Raw genomic sequence first — 22,345 nt, 5'->3', positions numbered from 1 at the left:
AGTTGTAACACCTAAGGAGCGTGTTCTCAGTCTGTGGGTGTCCAGAATTATAGCTTTGGTACCATTGCGAATAATCCAATAGTGGGTTGATGTTTAAGAACATCCTAGACCCTGCAGACATGGAACGCTGGGAGATAGATGTAAATCTGCCTTTTGTTCCTTCACTGTCGGACAAATTGGAGAGCACTCTGGCGATTTTTCTCATCTCATCCATGGGATTCTGCAGCTGCCTATGGAGTCAGGAGAAAGTCTAGCTATTTGGAAGCCCAGGAAGAAGGACAAAGCGTGCTGTAAGACTTATTCACATTTCTTTTCCAAATGCTGTAGCTACTTGTGAAGCACAGACACAATTATTTCTTTTGTCTCATCTAAAGCCTCTGGCACCCCGCACTGATGTGCTCGAGGAGCGGAACAATTCTGAAATGTACACTATGTAGTATTACTTGAATCCGTGCGGTTTTTCATGCAGTGGTCATATGTCTCCATGAAACCTGTCTTTCTACACGCAGACAGCTTGTGAGGGAGATGTGTCGTAGACTAACCGTAACATTGGCTCTTTGCAACTCATGTCTACATTCTTGTTGGGTATGAATCACCTCTTTAAAATTTACAAATATTTCAAAAGCTTTGAATATGCTTTGGCTCATATGTCGAAAACAGCTTTGAAATATGTCCTTTCCCAAAATGGCATTGATGGGAAAGTTTCCAACGCACACAGTATTCTTTAGTTCTTCGTTTGTATGCAAAACAAGTTGGAGCCTTGCTATATCTTCTCTCTGGTTGACCCGTCTAATATGCACTTTAACTTAATGGTGGCCACTGCTCCTCCTTATAACCACTGCACTGACTGACTCACTATTTTTATGATAGCTGTTGTCAAAGGTCTTCCTCACTTCACAGCAGCCTGTTTTACTTTTATTAAAATAGAACACATTGTAGGATACAAGTCAAATCTTCTGAAATACCGTGCCATGTATGTATTTCTACATATTAACCTGAAGTGGAACTCTCTGGTTTCTTTGAAGACTCAGTTGTATCAAGTGATGGGTTTTTTTGTTTCTGGGTTTGTTGTTGTTGCTGTTTTTCATGGAAGCTGTCTTACAAGAGGATTTTTGCTTGAAGCAGACACGTGAAAAGATGTTTTGCTGAAAACAGAGAACATGTGGCATTTCTCTGGAAGCTGTCTTGTGAGAGGGCATATATGGTGTTTTGCTGGAGTGGACTATTGAGATGATGTGTGATGTTTTAAAAGAATATAAATATAACCATACAGACTGTGAGAGGATGATCTTGCATTGGTTTGCCTTGTGATGCTTCACTGGTCTTGGCTGGCAATGCTCTTTCTTGCATTGGTTTATCTGGAAGCTGTCTTGTGAGAGGGCATATGTGGTGTTTTGCTGGAGTGGACTATTGAGATGATGTGTGATGTTTTAAAGGCATATAAATATAACCATACAGACTGTGAGAGGATGATCTTGCATTGGCTCGCCTTGCGATCTTCACTGGTCTTGGCTGGCAATGCTCTTTCTTGCATTGGTTCGCCTTGCAACACTTGGTTGGGCTTCGCTTTTCGTGACTTTGTACAAATAACTCCTGCGAAGAACTTCTCATGACATTCTGACTGCCTCTTGCTGCTTGTTCTGACTTGTGCTGACTCAGCATCTACTGACTTGTGCTGACTCAGCAGAGCTTCGAGGTTCCTTCTGGATCGAGTTGCTGCTACTGATTTGTGATTGATGTTTTGGACTGGCCAGCTGATATTCTGACAAACCAAAGAACTATTTTTCAACAGGTCCCCATCCCCCTCGTCCTATTAACCATTTTTTTCTCTCCTACCTTTGGCTAGGAGGGAGATCAAATCATTTAAGAACCTTTATTAAATTATTAAATAAGTACGTTTGAAAAAAATCTCAGCCTACACTAACCTTTAACCAATATTTATGTTTTGACAAAAAACAACTTGTGCTTTTCTTTCTGTAGAGCTATTACCAGCCATTTCTCCCAGGACCCCTGATTCCTCTTACTAAGGAATAACACAAGAATCAAAGTATGCCTGGCACATGGTTCACACCTGTAATCCCTGCACTTAAGAGGGCAAAGCAAGAGAACTGCCATGAATTCAAGTTCCACCTGACTTATACAGCTTTCACCTGAACTGCAGAGGGAAAAACCCTCAAAAACCAGATTGGTCTGATTACTTGGTACCTTGGATATACTTGGTACATTCAGTGATATTGGTATGACATTGCTTTTTACTGAACATATCTACAACACACATAATCTTAATTTTATGAGCTTTATTGATTTTTATTTTATGTGCATAAGTACTTTTACCTGCATGTATATCTGTATACCATGTGCGTGCAGGGCCTGTGAAGACCATAGGAGGTCATTGGACTGCCTGGAACTGGAGTTATAAACTGTAATCTGCCATGTCAGTACTGGGAACTGAACCTGGGTCCTGTGGAAGAACTGCTAGTGTTCTTAACCACTGAGCCATCTCCCCAGCCCCATAAAACCATGAATACATTAAAAAGTTTCTAAAATATTCATTTCCTTAACCTCTTCAATGTCATATTTATGTTTATTTTCCTTTACACTAAAAGTTGTGGTCTGGGGTGCATTGTATGTGGATAAAATTTAAGATTTCTTAGCATTTTTTTCTTTCTTTCTTTCTTTCTTTCTTTCTTTCTTTCTTTCTTTCTTCCTTCCTTTCTTTCTTTAGTTTGTTTGCATTTTGGTCACCACTTAAGAATATATATGAAGGGCTGGAGCTATGGCTCAGCAGTTAAGGGCACTGGATCCTCTTCCAGAGGACTTGGGTTCAATTTCCAGCACTCAGAAGGCAGATTACAACTGTCTCTTAAGTCAGGTTCCAAGGGATCTGATATCTTCACATAGACATATATGCAAACAAAACATCAATGCACATAAAAACAAATAAATCTTTATATACATATACATGTATATATATATATATATATATATATATATATATATATATATATATAAAATTTTATGTACAAGAACCACTTGAAGTAGATCTCTGCAGTTCCCCATGTGACATACAGTTAAGCACATTTATTTCTCATTTAAGTTTAGACTTGTTTTATTTAAGCCTTGCTCCTTTGTCTAATATTTTTGAATACCTAAAACATTCACTGAGTCCAAAAGTTAAAAATAAGCAAGGTAGGCACTTCTGCCATCTTTCCAGCTTCAGTCAGACAGGCACGGAGACTCTTCTGGAAGCTGCTCTCTCCCCCAGGATCGCGCAATGGCTGCCCAGAGAGAGCCACAGGACCCGTTCAAGCTCCTCCTCGTGGGCGATGGTGGCACGGGGAAAACAACCTTCGTGAAGCGCCACTTGACGTTTGAGAAGAAATATGTAGCCACCCTGGGCGTGTAGGTGTACCCGCTCGTCTTCCATACCAATGGAGGACCCATCAAGTTCTATGTGTGGGACACAGTGGGCCAGGAGAAGTTCGGGGGTGGGGTGGGAGTGGGCGTGCTGCGCGATGGCTACTACATGCAAGCCCAGTGTGCTATTATAATGTTTGATGGAACCTCAAGAGTTACTTACAAGAATGTGCCTAACTGGCGTAGAGATGTGATGTGAGTGTGTGAAAACATCCCCATTGTATTGTGTGGCAACAAAGTGGATATTAAACACAGGAAAGTGAAGGTAAAATCTATTGTCTTCCACCGAAAGAAGAATCTTCAGTAGTTTGACATTTCTTCCTAAAGTAACTACAACTTTGAAACGCCAGAAAGCTCATCGGAGATCCTAACTTGGAGTTTGTTGCCATGCCTGCTCTTGCCCCCACCTGAGGTGGTCATGGACCCAGCTTTGGCAGCACAGTACTAGCATGATTTAGAGGTCACTTGGACAACTGCTCTCCCGGATGAGGATGGTGACCTGTGAGAAAGTGAAGCTGGAGCCCTGCGTCAGAAGTCTAGTTTTATAGGCAACTGTCCTGTGACATCAGCAGTACAGCGCGTGTGCCACTTTATTTAGCTAAGCGGACCGTGTACATTGGAATGCTGAAGGAGATGAATGGGTAAGCGGATCGCGTGCCTCATTGGGATGCTGAAGGAGATGAATGGGCTTCGGAGTGAATGTGGCAGTTAAGCATACCTTCGTTTTTTGGACTTGCATTATTTAGCTGTTTGGAACAGAGTTGTTTGCTTTCTAAATTTTAAAGATAAGACTGCTGCAGTCCCATCGCAATATCCAGTGGTGAAATCTTGTTTGTTACTGTCATTCCTATTCTTTTCATTTAGAATCAGAATAAAATTGTATTTCAAATAATCTAAAAAAAATAAAAATAAAAAAATAAGCAAGGTATATTCACACACACACACACACACACACACAAAATCTCATTTCAATGTTTAACCTGTCCAACTAATCAGGAAATTCCCAGTAAGAAAAAAATGATTATTTTTAATTCTTTGAGTTTGAAAACATTCAGCAAATAAGTGTGTAGTATGCCTTCCTCTCTTTTACAAAGTCGAACAGAGTGCTGCAAGGTAGGGTTTGCAACGTTTTTTGTTCTCTTGACAAACTTAACCCGAGAACTTTACAATGGATATATTGTAGTTCATTCCCTACCTGGGGATGGTTGTTTCCAGTTTCAGAGGTTAAAATTAGGGCTGCAGTGGGTACATTTATGACTTTGCCTGTTCTACTTTTGTAGAAACACAATTTTCTCTAAAAGATAGTAACATGTATCCTACTTATGACAGGTGACATTCCTCTAGAGTCATTCCAAATCATCACAGATAAGAAAAAAATGCTATTTCAGTTTTGAGTTCTTACCCAAAATTTCTTGGAAGGGTCTTAAAGAGTATAATGCCTTTGGGTTTTGCGCTCCCCCCACCCCCATTTTCAAGTCTTTATACCAAATGCAAGTGAGAACCCATCAACAATAAGAAGTATTAGTTCTTTGAGACTGGTAGCAAAATTTTTCTATAATTTTGATATCTATGCTTTGACCTGGGATATCATAAAGATGTTTTACATGATTTTAGAAAATTATTGCCAGGCATGGTGGCACACACCTTTAATCCCAGAACTTGGGAGGCAGAGGCAGGCGGATTTCTGAGTTCAAGGCCAGCCTGGTCTACAGAGTGAGTTCCAGGACAGACAGGACTATACAGAGAAACCCTGTCTCGAAAAACCAAAAGAAAAAGAAAAAAAAAAGAAAATTATTGAGATCTTATTCACATGTGTCTTAGCAAGTGTTCAATTGCTGTGAAGAGGCGCCATGACCAAGACAACTCTTATAAAAGGAAAGCATGCAATTGGGGCAGGCTTACAGAGGTTTAGTTCATTGTCATGGCAGGAAGCATGGTAGCATGCAGGCAGACATGGTGTTGGAGGGTAGGTGAGAGTTCTGCATCAGGATCTGCAGGCAGGAGGCAGCAGGCAGGGAAGACACTGGGCCTGGCTTGAGCATTTGAAACACCAAAACCCCATTCCCAGTGACACACTTCCTCAGACAAAGCCACACCTACTCCAAAAAGGTCACACCTCCTAATCCTTCTCAGTTAGCACCATTTTTTAATGACTAAGCATTCAAATATTGGCTCTCATGGGTTGAGGGGAAACATCCCTATTTAAACCACCATGGCATGAAATACACTTGTATGATGTATGTAATTAGTCGGCTTTTACTATGGTCTCAGAGTCCATTACCACAGCCTATTTAAGAACATTTCATTACCTTACCCATGTCTTTTATATCCCTAGCAACCACTAGTCTATTTCCTGTCTCTACAACTGTTTATTAGTTTCAATCTGTTCTTGATTTCTTGGAGTATACATTGGCTTCCAGTTTCTAGGTTTTAATCCCTCACTTACCCAGAGTTTATCTTATAAGTGGCATAAAATATGAATCTATTCACCCCCCCTACCCCCAAATGAGTAGTTGTGAGACTCACTGGAAAAGTCCCTCAGGTTCCTATTGTTGCCATAATAAATTACCGCAGACTTTAGTGGCTTTAAAAAAAACAACAACAAATTTGTTATCTTACAGTTTTAGAGGTCTCATGTTCCATAACCCCTACTCCTCGAGTTAAAATGGATGTGTTGGCAGGGCCAAGTTCCTTTTTTAGGCGTTGGGGCGGATGTGTCCTTTCCCTTTCCAGCTTCTAGGGGATGTCACATCCTGCCTTTTGCTTCTATGTCACAGTTCTTCTTCCTGTTTTGATCTCATCTTCCTCTGATTACGGACTCTGTGACTACACTGGGCACATCTAAGTAACGAAGGGTAATTCCTTCCCTTTAAGATCTTTTAAAGTGGTCCCATCTGGAAATTCCCTCTTATGCTGCGTAAGACAGTGTATTCTCAGGCTTGGGGAGCAGAATGTGGACATCATTAGAGGACCATTATTTAGCCTAGCATACCACATCCCCAGTGTTCTGCACTGGTATCCACTGAGTGCCAAATTTCAATATTCGTTGTGTCTATGGTTTGGGTCATCTGTTCAGTTCCCTTGTTCAGGAGCCACTGCCGCATTGTCCTAGAAAAAGGGACATTATGGGTCTGCACTCCCATCTCCACACTCCCCTTAGGGTTTTCTGGGTGCTGCCTACTTGTTTGTTATTTCCTGTAAGTTCTTCAACCAACTGGCTCCCTCGTCATACTGATTTTGCATTTATAGGTTAACTTATGGAAATTTGATGATTTTCTGTTGCATATTCTGCCTATCCAAGAACTAAGGACACCTCCCATTTGGTTCAGCAGATTCCCACACCTCTAGGGAGTGTTTTGCTGCGGGGGTAGGAGGGGGTGGGGGGTCTCTCACAGCTTTGCTCGCATCATACAAAGTTTCTTTCTAACTGTTCCACTTTGTAAAGGGGAACTCCTCTTTAACCATCGCATCAACTCAGGTATCATCTGTGTCTATGTAAGGGACTTCTGTAAATTAATGGCACTTTGCTAGTTTTGTTACTTTTAATTTCTTGTTTAGTTATGTGAATTCTAAAAGATATTTTTAAAGGATTACTTATTATTTTATGTGTAGGGCTATTTTTTCTGCATATCTGTGAACCACATATGCACTTGGTACCTGTAATCCCAGAAACAAGTGTTGAATTTCTTGGTAGTGAAGCATCATATGGGTGCTGAGAATTGAACCTGGGTCCTCTGCAAGAGCAGCGAGTTATCTTAACCACTGAGCCATCCCTCCAGCCCCATCATAAAACATTTACAAATATTTATATAACTGGATCTGTTAGCTATTATTTTTTTCTTTCCATTTACTCTATTTTATTGGCTTTTTATTTTGCCATGTGAACCTAGGGCATCATGCATGTTAGACAAGAGCTCATCTTACACCCCAGCTATTTCACAGCCCTTTTCTTCTGGATGTTTAATCTTACAAGGCTTTCTTCCTTCTTAGTTATTAAAAAAAAAAAAACAACTCAATTTCCAGACATGCCATCAAAGACACCAGCCCCACATCCAGCTATGATTGCTTCTTCCTTTTACATTTCATAGGATCATTTTTTTTTTTCTTGACTTGCTATGGTAGCTAAATCCCTCCAATATAATATACCTAGCAATAGAGGTACCAGGAAATGGGCTTGTTCCTAGAGAATAATAACTACTTTTGGATGCCCCTGAAGCAGACCCTGAGAATCAACCTTTGCTAAAAGCGGTGACTCATTGGGGCTCACAGGACAACTGAACACAGGGACGACACCTGGACCTCTGCCTTCATCTTTTGCCTGTCATTCATTTCCTTTACTTTGGATCCCAATAATTAAAAGAATTATTTATTATTTTATGTGTATGGGTCCCAATTATGTGAAGTAGTAACAGGCGATTGTTTTACTAGTTACAGAACAAGAAAAGTCTTAAAGCAAAACACACCGGCGGTGACCACATATGGGGGTACGGGGGGGATGTGGCAGCAAAGCAGGGGGACCTCATCAGGTTTCAGACGTGATACGGCGACATTCTTCATTCTTGACTCTCGGATTGGTAGAAGTTAGTGATGAGCTGCTATGGGTACACTTGAAAGGTTTTTGATAACAGTCACCAGGATGTTGGCTGGGACAAAGGGGGACAGCAATGCAGGCTTAAAAAGAACAGAAAATAGCACATGATAGTTTGACTCTTGCCTAGGATGTTTGAGCTCTTCATAGTCTCCAGGTTCATGCATTTAATGTTCTTGCATGAACATTAGTATGACCGTTCTTTTTTGACTCTGGAACTTCAGTCCACACATCCAAGACAGTTTGACATGTGGAATATGTCTTTTTTTAGGCAGTCTGAGCCCATGTGTTCCATAGCACAGCCGCTCACATCTGGCTTGAGGATGCGTCATCTCCATTCTTTCTGAGGCGAGAGCTATGTGTTTGGCATTGACAGACACAAAGCAGAGGGAGTGTTTCAGGATTGATCTGTCGTTTCTGACTTCACAGCTGCTGAGCCTGTCAGGTCTCAGGGAAGCCTTCTTGGTTTAGTTTGGTTTGGTTTGGTTTCTGCTTGTTTTCCCTCTTGCTATATCTTTTTGCTGTTGCATATAGGATGCTCCAATTTTCCAGGAAAAAACAAAATTTCACAGGGTTGATGACTCCCAGAAAAAGGCAGCTATCCATCAGGGAGCAGTTGCACTCAGAAGCAGAAATGATCATCCCTTGAGGGTCATTGGGTCCCCTCGAGTCATAAGGAGTTCTTTGAAACAATTGCAGACCCTTGGCAGTGAGGCAAGACCCTGCTTCAAGGACTAAGATAGAGAACAACACAGGGGAAAGCCTAGCATTGACCTTTACAAACTTGGGCATACCCATGCACGCGCACATGCATGCATGCACACACACACACACACACACACACACACACACACACACGCATGCATGCACACACACACAAGCATACAAAACCAATATTTTACTTGGACATGCTAGTGGTATATACTCCTATCTTTCCCACAATCTCCACTGAGGCAGGAGATTACCTGGGTAATATATTGCCATGGGCTATATAATATATCACTGTCTCAAAAGGCCACAAAATAAAAAATAAAAATAAGAGAAAAATTCTAGCTTTATTATATTCTATCTAGGTACTGGTCATACTTACTAGATGTTGTAGACTCTAGTGACATATTCTTTGTGGTTCAATGTAAATATTTGAAAAGACAGATTTTTTTTAAAAAAAATAATGAAAAGATTGCTGTGTTCCCAATGTGTTTAATTATCATGCAATTCACTAGTCTTCCTGTATGTTTGTGTCCTTGACCTGTTGTGAACTGAAAAAGTTTGTCTCTTTATTAAATAGCTCTAAATTTCTTAGCCGCAAAGGGAGGCAGTCGCTTGAAGAGGAAGCCTCTCACATTAATGGACCTTCAGAGTTGTCCTTTCTTTCTCTTTCATCTGAAAAATCTTTGGAAAAACTCTGGCAGGCTGGCTCGGGTCTCTGAGCCCCTGGGACAGATTCTTTTAGGTGAGGTAGAATAAGCCTGGCTTGTTATGATGCTGTGCCTGCCTGGAAGCAAGCTGTCTGACATCTCTCCTCTTTGCAAACGTGCACTGTGTGCACTGTGACCTTGAATGGAGCATGCCCAGAAACTTTCATGTCATCCGTCTGTCCTTTTCAAATAGCTTATAGCCTTACACTGAGCATGCTCATAAATGGTCACCCTAAACTGAACATGCTGGGAAATTTGCCTGCTCCTATGTGTAGTTTACTGTAGCAACCGAACGTGTCCAGTCTTCCTGACTACAATTCCCATACTTCCTTTGGGGAGATCACTGCTTTGGGGGGGGGGGAACGACACTTTCACAGGGGTTGCATATCAGTTATTTACATTACGAATGGTAACAGTAGCAAAATTACAGTTGTGAACTAGCAACAAAAATAATCTTATAGTTGGGGGTCACCGCATTGGAAAGGATGAGAACCACTGCCTAAGTCCATCTTTTCCTCACCTGCCCTCTTCTTCCCCTCCCCTTTTCCCCTCCCCTTCTTCTCTCCTCCTCTCCCCCCTCCCATCCCCCCTCCCTCCCTTCCTCCTTCCTTCCTCCCTATTTTGCTTTCTTCTTCCCTCTGCCTTTGGACTGTTTCCATAAGTCATGTTTCTATTTCTTTCATATTTTCTTCTTTTAGTCCGATTAGAGGAATCTCCACAATGACTGGGTATCCTTAGAACAAGAAGATTTTAGCATCCTGTGTGTAGAGGCCGGTTAGTTCCCTTGTTACAATGTTTCCTATTCTAGCTAGCTACTCTTTTTTTCCTCTCAAGATAAGTCTATGTGTATGTGCTCCTGGGGAGACAAAATAAATGGGTTCTGAATGTTTCTTTAACACAGCCTCACCACAGTCTGCATTTTTGTGACTCTGATTAACCCTTGCTTTGACAGTATTGGTGTGATTTCTGAGCCTCTTGGTGACTTTGTGCTGTCACTTTATTTTGTTAGCTTTGGATCTAGTTTTCTCACAGAAGCCCTGACATTTAAGCCTTAATCATCTACTCTCTGGCTTCTAAAACACGGTTGCGGTTTTGCTCTCGAACCTTTCTCTGTGTCCCCATAGGTTTATATAGTTTTAATCACAACATTGTTTCTTTGTAGGGATGTAGGAATAAAAAGGGTTTTCAAAGATTCCAACTTATTAGGAACCTTCCTTTGGGGATTTTCCTCAAAGCTATTTTAAAATTGCATTTGCACTTTCTACATCCAGTTAGCGCTCCATCGGGATTTAATTCTGCTCTCGCCAGCTTCCAGCCTCTATTTCTCAGTCTTTACCCGATGGACATTCTCAGTTAAAGACAATTGCTTTTCTGGACTGGCGAAGTGGCTGAGGGGGGAAAGGCTTGCCCTGGTTTGTTCCATGGGACCCACATGGTGGAGGCAGAGAGGCTAAGCTGTAGGTTGGTCTCTCATCTCTATGGGCGAGCTGCGGCGTGTGCATATGACTGTCTGTGTCTCTTTTCCTTTTCCCCGGTTTCCATACCTGGGATCTTCAGCACTCTGTGCTGTATTTGTGGTTGAAAACTCCTCATGCACTGCATTTTATTTTAGGAGAGTCACTTCTGTTTCTAATATGAGGCCCCTTAAAAGTATATACATGGCTGGAGAGATGGCTCAGTGGTCAAGAGCACTGACTATTCTTATGAAGATCCTGAGTTCAAATCCCAGCAATCACATGGTGGCTTACAACCATCTGTAATGACATCTGACACCCTCTACTGTTGTGTCTGAAGACAGCTAGAGTGTACTTACATATAAGCAATAAATAAATCTTTACAGATTTATTTTCTGACTTAAGGACCTTGTATTCTCTTCCTGACAAGCTTTGTCTGGTGAGAGGACATACTATATGTTTACATACCTAGTGTGAGAACAGACTTCTGCAAGCAATGCACTTTAGAACTCGTAGCTCTGTTTTGGAATTAAAAATGCAATTATTTCTGTGTATGTTCATGCATGCTGGTGTACGTTCATGCACGTCAATGCACATGTGTACTTGCATGTGGAGGCTAGAGGTCAACCTCAGATATCATGCTTTAGGAGCTGCCCCCCCCCTCTTTGATACATAGACTCTCACTTGCCTGAGGTTCAGAGGTTGAGCTAGACTGATGGCCATGCAAGCCCCAGAGACCTGCCTGGTTCTAGCTTTTCAGTGCTCGGGTTAGAAAGCATGCCAATGTGTTCAGCTTTCTATATGGACTCTGGGGGGTCAAACTCAAGTTCTCGTGTTTGCATAGCAAGCAGTTTACTGACAGAACTATCTCCACAGCCCCCAATGGTTCTCATGTGAATAGTCATGGTTCAAGCAAAATTAGTTGAAATAAAGTGTAAGAAATGCCCATATATTCTCCAATGAAAGTTAAGCTTGTGGCTTCCATGCCAGCTTTTATTCATATATGTTGGTAAGTTTTTCCAGGGAATAAAATGCCCTCTTCTGGCCTCCACAGGTATGAGACATGCACACATCACTCACACACACATACACACACACACACACACACACACACACACACACACACAAGCAAAACAATTACTTACATGGAATAAAAAAAATTTTATTTTAAATTCAAATCTTAATGACTGTTTAGTATTTCTCCACAGGCTGCTTTCAAAGGCATAGGCAAGCTGATGAAGGCAGACCATCATGTAATGTTTCCCTGTCATATCTATGTCTATACAATGAGAAATCGGAGTAGGATGACTTATAGAAAAACACATTACTCCTGTTTTTCTCAACCCGGTGATTGGCCTATATGAAAATCCCTATATTGATCCCTTTAAACTCTAAACTCACCCTGACTTATAGACATTTGTGGTGGCTAATCTCAGCTGTCAACTTGCTAGGGAGGAGAAGTGTGTAAGAAATTATGAAAACAAAAAGCTGGGTCTGCCTATGAGGACGCTTTCGGGGAAGGAAGGAGAGATAGTCTGTGCCGAGTATGGGATTATGGGTAGCACCACCTTAGACGAGGCGCCCAACTCAAACAAGAGGAGAACACTGACCTGCGCCAGAATCCCCTGCCTCATGCTTTCTGGTTGATGGTAAGCTATCCCATGGCTCTCCTGGGCCCTCATCGTGGTGAACAGGACATTTCCAAAGCTGTGAGTCCAAATACCAATTCTCCCTGAAGGGAATTTTCCCCTAGACACTCGTCACAGCAACATAAAGCTGACGAACAAACACAGCCATGGCATTTTTTTTTTCCACATCTTTGGTAGCATGAAGTATAACTCCAGATAAGCTGCCTTTCGTTAGCCTTCACGTTGCCTAAGGACCTTGTAAGTCCAATAGAGCGGCCTTCCCCAATCACAACAATGTTGCAGAACTGTATCAGAAGACTGACCGCATAGGAAGTGGGACTCCAGAGGATCCCAAGGGGACTCTGGTCCTTCCACGTTATTTTCCTCGGTGATATCTCTCCTTGAAGGTTCTTCAAACCCCCTTCTGTGTGTCATGGAACTGGCCTCATTCCCTCTCAGCCTACACTAGGCACTAAGGTTTATTCTACATCCAAACCCTGTCTCCTATTTTCTCCTCACCATAGTCCCTGCCATTGCCCTGTCTTGGGCCTAAAACAGGATTTTCAACTGTTAGACGTTGATGCTCCTCGGAGATTTTATTTCAGTTCTCTGACTCTACACTTGTATATTCCACTAATATGGCTGTTGGTTGTTTTCTTAAGGAAATTATTACTTCTGTGCATTTATTTGCTGCTTACTTCACTTGGACTGCTCGTCTTATTTGATGACTTGTCTGTCTTTTATATACATTACAAATTTTTAATCATTACTTTAGCATGGTAGGTGACACATGCCTTTAATTCCAGTACTCAAAAGATAGAGACAGGTGGATCTCTGTCAGTTTTTAGGCCATTTTTTTCTAAATAGTGAGTTTTAGACCAGCCAAGGCTACATAGTGAGACCCTGGCTCAAGAAAACTCATCAAGCCGGGCAGTGGTGGTGCATGCCTTTAATCCCAGCACTTAGGAGGCAGAGGCAGGTGGATTTCTGAGTTCGTAGCCAGCATGGTCTACAGAGTGAGTTCCAGGACAGCCAGGGCTACACAGAGAAACCCTGTCTCTAAAAACCAAAAAAAAAAAAGGGGGGGGGGGAAGCCAGGGATGTATTTGGTAGAGGCATCATATGATACGGGGGAAGGGTTACCTCTGTGGGCCCATGCTGAGGCATCCCTTCTCCCTGAGAGACCAGTCATGGGTATAGTATAGAAAAGAGTTTATTTGGGGGATGGGGAGGAGAATTGGGAAAGGAGGGAGGGAGGGAGGGAGAGAGAGAGAGAGAGAGAGAGAGAGAGAGAGAGAGAGAGAGAGAGAGAGAAGTTGACCATGAACATGGAGCGAGAGGGGGAGGGTAATGGGGAGAGAAGGATAGAGAGAGTAAGAGAGTAAGAGAGTGAGGAGGGGACAGCAGCTCCTTTTGTACTGAGTCAGGCACACCTGGCTATTGCCAGGTAACTGTGGGGAAGAGTGGAGCCTAGAAGGAATTCGAACAGTCATATTAATTTGTGGCTACTCCAGCTGTGAACAAGGATTCCTTTTTCCACATCACCACCAACATCTGGTTTTTTAATGACTTGTGCAAGGTGCATCTTTTTACTCGTTAAAAATCTTGCTGAGTAGTTATCACACACTGTTTTATTCCGATCTACTGTGGTAGGATATAGAAGCACGATGGTTCTCATCCTCGGGTGCATGCAGACCCTAATGAGGTACGGTGACGCCTGCTGCCTTTGGAGGGCTTTAGATGAGTGGGCACCACTCCTCCCCAACACAGAGGCAGAGAATCGCTAAGGAGCTCGGGAAGAAGGGATTATCTGTCTATAGCCATAATTATATTTAGATAGTTAGCTTATATGCTTTTACCCAAAATACTACAGGTTCAAGGTTTTAAAAAAGATTAAGTACTCCTGAGTAACTTGTAACTCTGAGCAACATCTGCTGGCATGCTCAGTATAACTCCGGTACCCAGAGGTGCCCGAACCCTCAGTGGATACTCAGTACCCAGAGGTGCCCGGACCCTCAGTGGATACTCAGTACCCAGAGGTGCCCAGGCCCTCAGTGGATACTCAGTACCCAGAGGTGCCCGGACCCTCAGTGGATACTCAGTACCCAGAGGTGCCCAGACCCTCAGGGGATACTCAGTACCCAGGTGCCTGGCCCCCTCAGTGGATACTCAGTACCCAGAGGTGTCCGGACCCTCAGTGGATACTCAGTACCCAGGTGCCTGGTCCCTCAGGGGATCCCCGTACCCAGAAGTAACCACACTAATGTTTTTCTACTTATGATTCACTCATAATTCTGTTAGGTACTGTCATATTCTTGGGTAGGATGTCAATAATAGTGCTCCATTTATTGGGTTGATACAGTTCAATGCTATGCTTTCCTGCTGGGAGGTGGGTTCACATCTCACTTTAGTTTTGTAAAGAAAACTTGTTTTTCTCAGCTATAGCAGCTTTAAAATATGCTTTTAAAATACATTAAAAAAAAAAAAAAAGACATTCTTTGATGCCCTCTCTTGACTTTGGGCTGAGCATTCTGTAAGAGGTGTGAGAGAAGTCATCCTGTATGGAGTCTATCTGGTTCCTTACAGGATGCTTAACCTTAAAACATAGCCACATAAAACAGACACATATCCTTATGTAAGTAAAAATCAAAGGAGATTTCAAATTTTAAATGGTAAAAATTCAAATAACTGATTAATATATTCACAGTCAAGATTTATCATCATCATCATCATCATCATCATCATCATCATCATCATTTTACCCAACACACTGTGGGCTGGTCCTTCCAGACTGGTGTTCACTAGCTGCTCCCATATGGATTCTGCATGCTGACCCTTCACAAAGTGGGACATATGATACCTGTCCCCCAAACTAGATGCTTACAAGGTCCTCAGGTGAGCTGATGATTACTGTCCTATGCTGGAAATCTGATATCTCTAAATCATGTGTGCTTGAAGTGTGTGTGTGTGTGTGTGTGTGTGTGTGTGTGTGTGTGCTCACACATGTGGAGGTCAGAGGACAGCTTTGTGAAGTGACAGCTTCTAGAGGTTGAACTTGGGTCTCTGGGTGCGCACAGCTGGTCTCGTTAGCCCAAATCCAGCGACTCCTAAAGTGTGGTGTGGAGTAACCTTTGCGTCTGAGGGACTCCTGTCTATACCCTCTATAGAACAGATATTTTATCTGCTTGATACAGGGATCCTGTAAATCTGTATTTGCTCAGAGAGAGATCAGCAATGTGTGTCCTACTTCAGCCAGCAAACATGCTTGGGTGTGGCTATGAGGGATTGTCTCCCAGAGGGAAGCGCCCTGTCCTGGCTCTCCGGGAGGTCTGCTTCTTCTATCCTTCCATCTTGGTTAATGGTGAAAGCAGCCTTTGTGGGTGCTGCCAGTTGGCCTTCGAGTTTATTTTCCTTCTCATGAAGGATGCCAGCTTGGCACATCCAAAGGTTCACTTATAAGCTTTCTTTTGTGGCCAAGTGAAGCCAAACACTAGCTTGCCCAGCCACCTGGTCATTGACAATGTCATTTCAAAAGCAGCTTATCTGATTATTGGAACAGTTTATAAAATTGTAGCAACCACAAGGGGACCAGCTTAATAGATGTCATTTCATTATCTTTTTTTTTTTAATATTAGATATTTTCTTTATTTACATTTCCAATGTTATCCCCTTTCCTGGTCCCTTTTCATTACCTTAATGACATATTAATTATTGATTGTATCACCTGATACACTTATCGATTAAATAAACTGCCCATTTCAAGATTATTGTAGTAAGAAGTTAATGATGACAATATACTACAAATTAGGTGCCAGACCATACATAGCATAAGTTACCATGATGATAGACAAGTATGCAAACATCTTGAAAGAGCATTTCTGTGATGAAAGAGGGCCTGGGTAATACGCATGTGGAGAGGTGACAGTTCATCACCAGCAACAGGAGAGATGCTTGTGGATTCGTCAAAAATAGACAAGGGGGCTGAAGAGATGACTCAGTCATTAAGAGCACTGGCTGCTCTTCCAGAGGTCCCGAGTTCAACTCCCAGCAACCACGTGGTGGCTCACCACCATCTGTTATGGGTTCTGATGCCCTCTTCTAGTGTATCTGAAGACAGTGACAGTGTACTCACATACATATAATAAATAAATAATTTTATTTTAAAAAAAAGACAAAAGTGAGACTATAACGGGGAGAAGAGTGGCTGAAGTAAGAAACTGCAGTGGTGTCTCTGCCGGAGACATGGGCTGCAAGCAACCCAAGCAACTGCTGTGGCCATTTATGGCATTTAAAAACTAATGCTGAGGGCAACAGAGATATTTTAACATAAATCTACCTCCTCCAGAGTACAAAGGCATGGTGGTAGCACATCCCAACCTGCCTGTGCCTTTACATCACCCCGTCCCCTGCTCAGGCTGGCTCTGCTGTGGCCCCATAACTCAAGGCTAGCTGAGCAGAAACTCTGGGCCACCACAGCCTGAGGGGAACTACTGGGAGCCATGTTTTTCAAATTCAGTATCCAAAGATTTGAATTGGTGTCACACTGAAACATATTAGAAGTTAGTATCTATTAGTATCTATTAGTGTGTACGTCTGTATAACTAACTAATCCTACTCTATCTGCCGACAGAACTTTATTCTTAATGTGGAATAATTCTAGGATTCAGCGCTTCATTGGCAAGCTTGTTCCTCTCCGGAGCCTCAAAAGGAGGTTTCCTTTGGGGAAAAGAACATCTGTAGACCTGACTGACTTTTACCTCTCCTAGGGGGTCTCAAGTCTCTGCTCCACGTTTACGAATTTGTAAAGAGGATCCAGCCCTCCATGCCTGAATCCAGGATGCATATTCTCCTGGAAAGCCCCTGAAAGACATACTTTCAGAGGAATATGCCTAAAAGCAAGACAGGAAGAAGCAAATGACTGTCGTCTCATTGCGCCCAGGACAGCGAGCATCTCCCAGCCGCAGATCTTAAGAAATTTGTCATCCATTTCCATGTTCTCACTTGAAATTTACATCGGCGAAAGCCATTGTGTTTCGGCACGACAGGCGAGATCCATGCTCTGGTGATCTCTCCACTGTGTGGCCTATCAACCGTTCAATGAGTGGAGTCTCCGCGGGGAGCAAGTCGCCACAGAGGTCCACGTGAGCTGAATGTCTTCAGCATCTTCACCATAAAACCAAGTCCCACCACGGGCTAGGCTTGAGCAGAACAGGAACCTAGCAACAGTTGGTATGAGAGCAGAAGAGGGATCAAGAGCAAGACACGAATATATATATATATATATATATATATATATATATATATATATATATATAAAAGGCATTTCCGAGGATTTCAGAAGTAAAGAAACAAAACAAAACAAACAAACAAACAAAAAAAAAAACAGCTGTTAAATAACAGGAATAGAAAAAACAAAAATGGTAAAAACAACAACAAAAAAACCCAAATAACAAAACAACAACAACAAAAATGAACCTTGACATGCTTATTTGAGTCAAGGACCAAAAGGTATTATTGCCTCATCTAATTCTCTCGATTGCTCCGGAGGTACCGTCTTCCCCTAGTGGCAAGTGGAGTTTTAGAGAGGTGAAGAAATGTGATTAAATTCACGAGTGGATGAGCTGGCTGTGACCAGGATCCAACCTGTCTCCTCCAAGGGCCTAAGTCTAATGGGCCAATCAGACAGGAAGGGAGAAATGGCCTGGACTGAAAGTGTCACAGAGTACAGAACGTGTAGCCAAGGGACGATCATGCTTAGTCCGTATTGGGATATGAGTGGCTATGGTCTAAATAACCTTGTCTCCTCAAATTTCCTATGTAAATCCAGCCTTTGGCAGGATGCTGAGCAGGAGGCTCTGGTGGGCTCTGTAGCGAGATTCTGCCTTGCGTTTGTCTCAACAAGGAAACAGAAGTCCTGGGTGGAAACTCAACCCCAAAGGTGATAGCATTCAGAGCTGAGGCCTCTGGGCGGTGATTAATTACATCAGGAGGGTAGAGTCCTCATGAATGGGTCAGTCCCTTACCAGAGCGCCAAGGGCAGCCGTTTTCTTTTTAGACTAGAAGCTCACAATTGAAGAACAGCACCTACAAAGCTGGGAATGGATCCTCCCCAGCTCCAGAATGGTGGGAAGAAATTTCTGGTGGTTTCCACCCACTTAAAGCATTTTGCTACAGTAGCCAAGATGGCAGGACTGGAAAGTAGAAGGTCGAGGATGGCCTGCCTGGTGAGCTTTCCAGGTCAGGGTGTGCTGACCTATTCCGGCTGTCTGCCAGCGTGTGTGGAGTGCTCAAGGCTAAGTTGTCTCCTGTATACTGCAGTGTATTTTCTTCGCTTACATTTGCTTTCGGTGTCATTGCTGGTCTAACTATGGGAGTTGGTTTGTAAGGCATAACACTCTGCAAAAACACAACTGAGTTTCTGCAGAAAAGGGGGCTGGATATCGGCACTTTCATTGTACCTGGGAGCCAAGAAGTAAACACATCAAAAAAAGTTGACTTTGTGTTTTGTCCTTGAACAGCCTCTTGCCACGGAAACTTCAGACCAATTAGGGTAATGCTGCAAACCTAAAGCCCCATAAAGCCTGTGGGTCTGTAAAGGAGTCTGTTTTAAACTGGCTGGAAATCTCAAGCTGCTATCTCCCAGGGTTTCTGAGATACAGTTGACTCCAAATTGGCTCAGTGTGTTGTGCCCTAGGGCAGTGCTACTGTGTGGCAATTGTGTCTAATTAACCTCCTGCTAACCGCAGGGTGTCAGAAAGGCAAATGACTGAGCAGAGAAGGAGGCTGTTATTTCCTCAGACTTGGAGCTAGCTAGTAGCTCCTTTAGCTTTTGAGACAATGCCTCTGAAACCTGACATTGCATTAGTACTGTATTTCAAAGTTGGGTTTTATGGGTCCTTGACAGGGTTATATTTTAAACCTGGAAAAGGTAAAAAGGCATAGGGATTATTTTCTGAATATTAAATTGGGGGTGAGAGCAGGATTTCAAAAATCAAGTTTTGAATCCACGCACTTAAGGATCTCTGCATGCTCCAGGTGACAGCGCTAATGGGGTATTTTCTTCATCGATGTGGGAGCCAGGCAGGCAGAACAGAAAGCTTTGCCTTATATACAAGTCAGAACACATGAGTAGACGCCAGTAATGCTCAGATGACCTGTGGCTTTAAATACCAAAGCCTTACTTTGTGCTTGTATCCATTGACATTAGGTCAGCTGGGACCTAGCCCTAGGAAGGCTTCCTCACTGGGGTACCAACTGGGCATTCAGAGCAAGATTTATGGTCTCACAGGTAGTCTGGGGGAGCCAGAAGAGGCTCAGCTGGGTGGTTTCACGGTCTGTTGGGAGATTGCTGCTGGGGTGTAGGAGTCTGGTAGCTGTGGATAGCTTTCAGTTCCCTGTCAGCAGAGCAGCGGGTAAAAGCAAGCAGAATCTGCTGTCTGCTGTAACAAGTAGATTGTATTGGATAGACACATTCTAGTTTGTAGCAAGTCATAGTAGACTAGGTCACCCTCAAGGGGCGGGGCGGGGCGGGGCGGGGCTTAAATGGAATATGAATTCTGGGAGTCACTGAAAACTAGGGGCCAGCTAAGAGTTCATCTACCACCAACCAAAGCAGAGAGGAGTGGATACGAGGCATGAGGAATGGCTCTGGAAGGAGTCACTCTCATTTCGATTTGTGGTCACGCCAATGCACACTATCGCATCGTAATTCTAATCCCGTGTGTACCGGGTGCGTAGCACATGCCTGCAAGAGGGAAACCCACAACTTTTGTCTATAGCCGTAACGACAGTTGTATTTTTGTCTACAAAATAAAATGACTTTGCTCTCTGTAGAACAATTACAAGCAGATGAGCTCACAGAACAAGAGTCTAAAACTTAACCAAGTCCATCAGGGTGCTCTGCCTTTCTCATGGTGGGGCTCCTTAGATGCAGAGCTAGGAACAGGGTTTTACGAACCGCATCAGGGACATGGTCCCACAGAGTGTAGATGTGAAGGGAATGAGCAGAAGACTAATAAGAGGTGTGGCATTACAACCCCCCTGAAGCACAGATGAAGTAAGTTATTCTACGTGTGGCACAGAAAGGTGGTCTATGTGTTCCTCAACTCCCACCAGGCTAAGGGCTGTCTGCCGTAAGTGGCCATTTCCTGCCCACTCTCTGCCTGAGGGAAATACTTGGGCAAAGGGTTCCATCTGCTTGCAGTGGCTCCCTGGTGAAGCACCTTGGCATGAGTGAGACACGTCTGCCTGGGTAGGGCCCAGCAGCATCCACTACAATCACTGGACCAGTCTTATGCGGGACTCAAGTAACTGGAATTCGGAACAGGGTGTTTCTTCTGTAATTATAATGGTGATCCCACCAGACATGATCACTCAGTCAGTTTATAGTCAACTGAAAGTCTTCATTCCAGCTAGCTTGCTATATATACCACTTGGGTATATAGTAGCTAGCCCCTGAGTGTTTAGAGGAAGAGATTTTTAAAGGCAAGGGGAAGTTTTGCTGAAGGAAGCAACTTAACAGAAGCAGATAATCAGCTGGAGGGGAAGGTTTGCAAAAGCAGGCAGTTTAGCAGAACCGGAGATAAAGTAGCTAGGGCATCTTGACCTCGGTTTCCTAGAATAGAGTTGGGTTGTTTTCCATGGAGTTTGTCATCGGGTAGAACCACAGCAAAATTACCCAATGGCACAGTTCTCAGAATACTTTCCTGTTGCTACACGGTACATGGATGTACTTAGTAACTTAGTATCTGTGACACTGGAGTTCTGGGCTTCTCTCATTCAGATTCTGTGTTTGTGGGAAAGAATAATACAATGTAAACCCTGAGCTTTTATTTGTAGGTATCAATACTGTTCATTTATTGATGTTATGACTTTGTGAAAAGCAGTGGGGATAGTTCTAAGGACTGTCCATGTCTTTGTAGGTCCACAGGGACTGTAGAATAAGTGTGTGTGTGTGTGTGCGTGTGTGTGTGTGTGTGTGTGTGTGTGTGTGGCCTCAGATGCAGATCCAAGGGAACCCTGAGGTGCATTTTGGGGGGTAAGAAGTTTATTAGAAAATTAACTCAGTGGTGACAAACAGCAGCTTAGCAGGAGCTCTGTGGAGAATTCATGCCCTCACACCAGAGACAGCATGGTAACGACCCTGAGGAGAGGAATCGGGGTCAGTGTGGCGGGAGTGGGCATCTCAAAGCTTCCCAAGCACGAAGCTGCTGTCAGAGCACTGGCCTTGTACAGGCAATTTGTGGAGGAATCCGTGAACCGCTCCTGGAAGAGTACACAGGAAAAGCCATTGTACACATGCCCCCTAACGACTGGTGGCTTGCCGACACTCTTTGTCACCTATGAAAGCAATACTTTGGCCTCTCTATCTCTGCATGATATTCTCTGTGTACAATTCCATGTTCTCCTCGTTGTGGTATTACATGTGTTTTATTGAATGATTTCACCTTCATTACTCTATCTGCACTGATCCTGTTTAACATTATGATGTACTGAGGGTAAAACTTCAACACATGAATTTAAAATAAACACAATTCGGTGAGTGATGCCAGGCAATCAAAGCATCCTCTGCATTGATCCAGTCAATACTGCCATCGAGATCCTAAAACTACATGACATGCACGTCTCTCTTTGTAAGCTTAGAGATGTCTTCCTCCTTTGCATTTAACTAATTTTAAAAAGTAGTTTGCTTTCCCTCATGGTGGTGGTGGTGTGAAGTGTGTGATGGTATGTGTGGTGTGTAGTTGTGTGTGGTGGTGGTGTGTGATGGTATGTAGTAGTGTGTGGTGGTGTGTAGTGGTGTGTGGTGGTGGTGTGTGATGGTATGTGTGGTGTGTGGTG

At 43.1% G+C, this 22,345-nt stretch overlaps 2 pseudogenes; both read left to right on the top strand.

The window, feature by feature from the left end:
- The first annotated feature begins 3,274 nt into the window (after positions 1-3,274).
- LOC110335931 lies at positions 3,275-3,922 on the top strand (annotated as a pseudogene).
- Positions 3,923-21,635: 17,713 nt separating this feature from the next.
- Positions 21,636-22,345, top strand: part of LOC110335479 — a 39,297-nt pseudogene continuing 38,587 nt past the window's right edge.

Source organism: Mus pahari, chromosome 18 (genome assembly GCF_900095145.1).
Source record: "Mus pahari chromosome 18, PAHARI_EIJ_v1.1, whole genome shotgun sequence".
Lineage (NCBI taxonomy): Eukaryota > Metazoa > Chordata > Mammalia > Rodentia > Muridae > Mus > Mus pahari.
The sequence above is the reverse complement of the archived record's forward strand: the minus strand, read 5'-3'. Positions and strand labels throughout refer to the sequence as shown.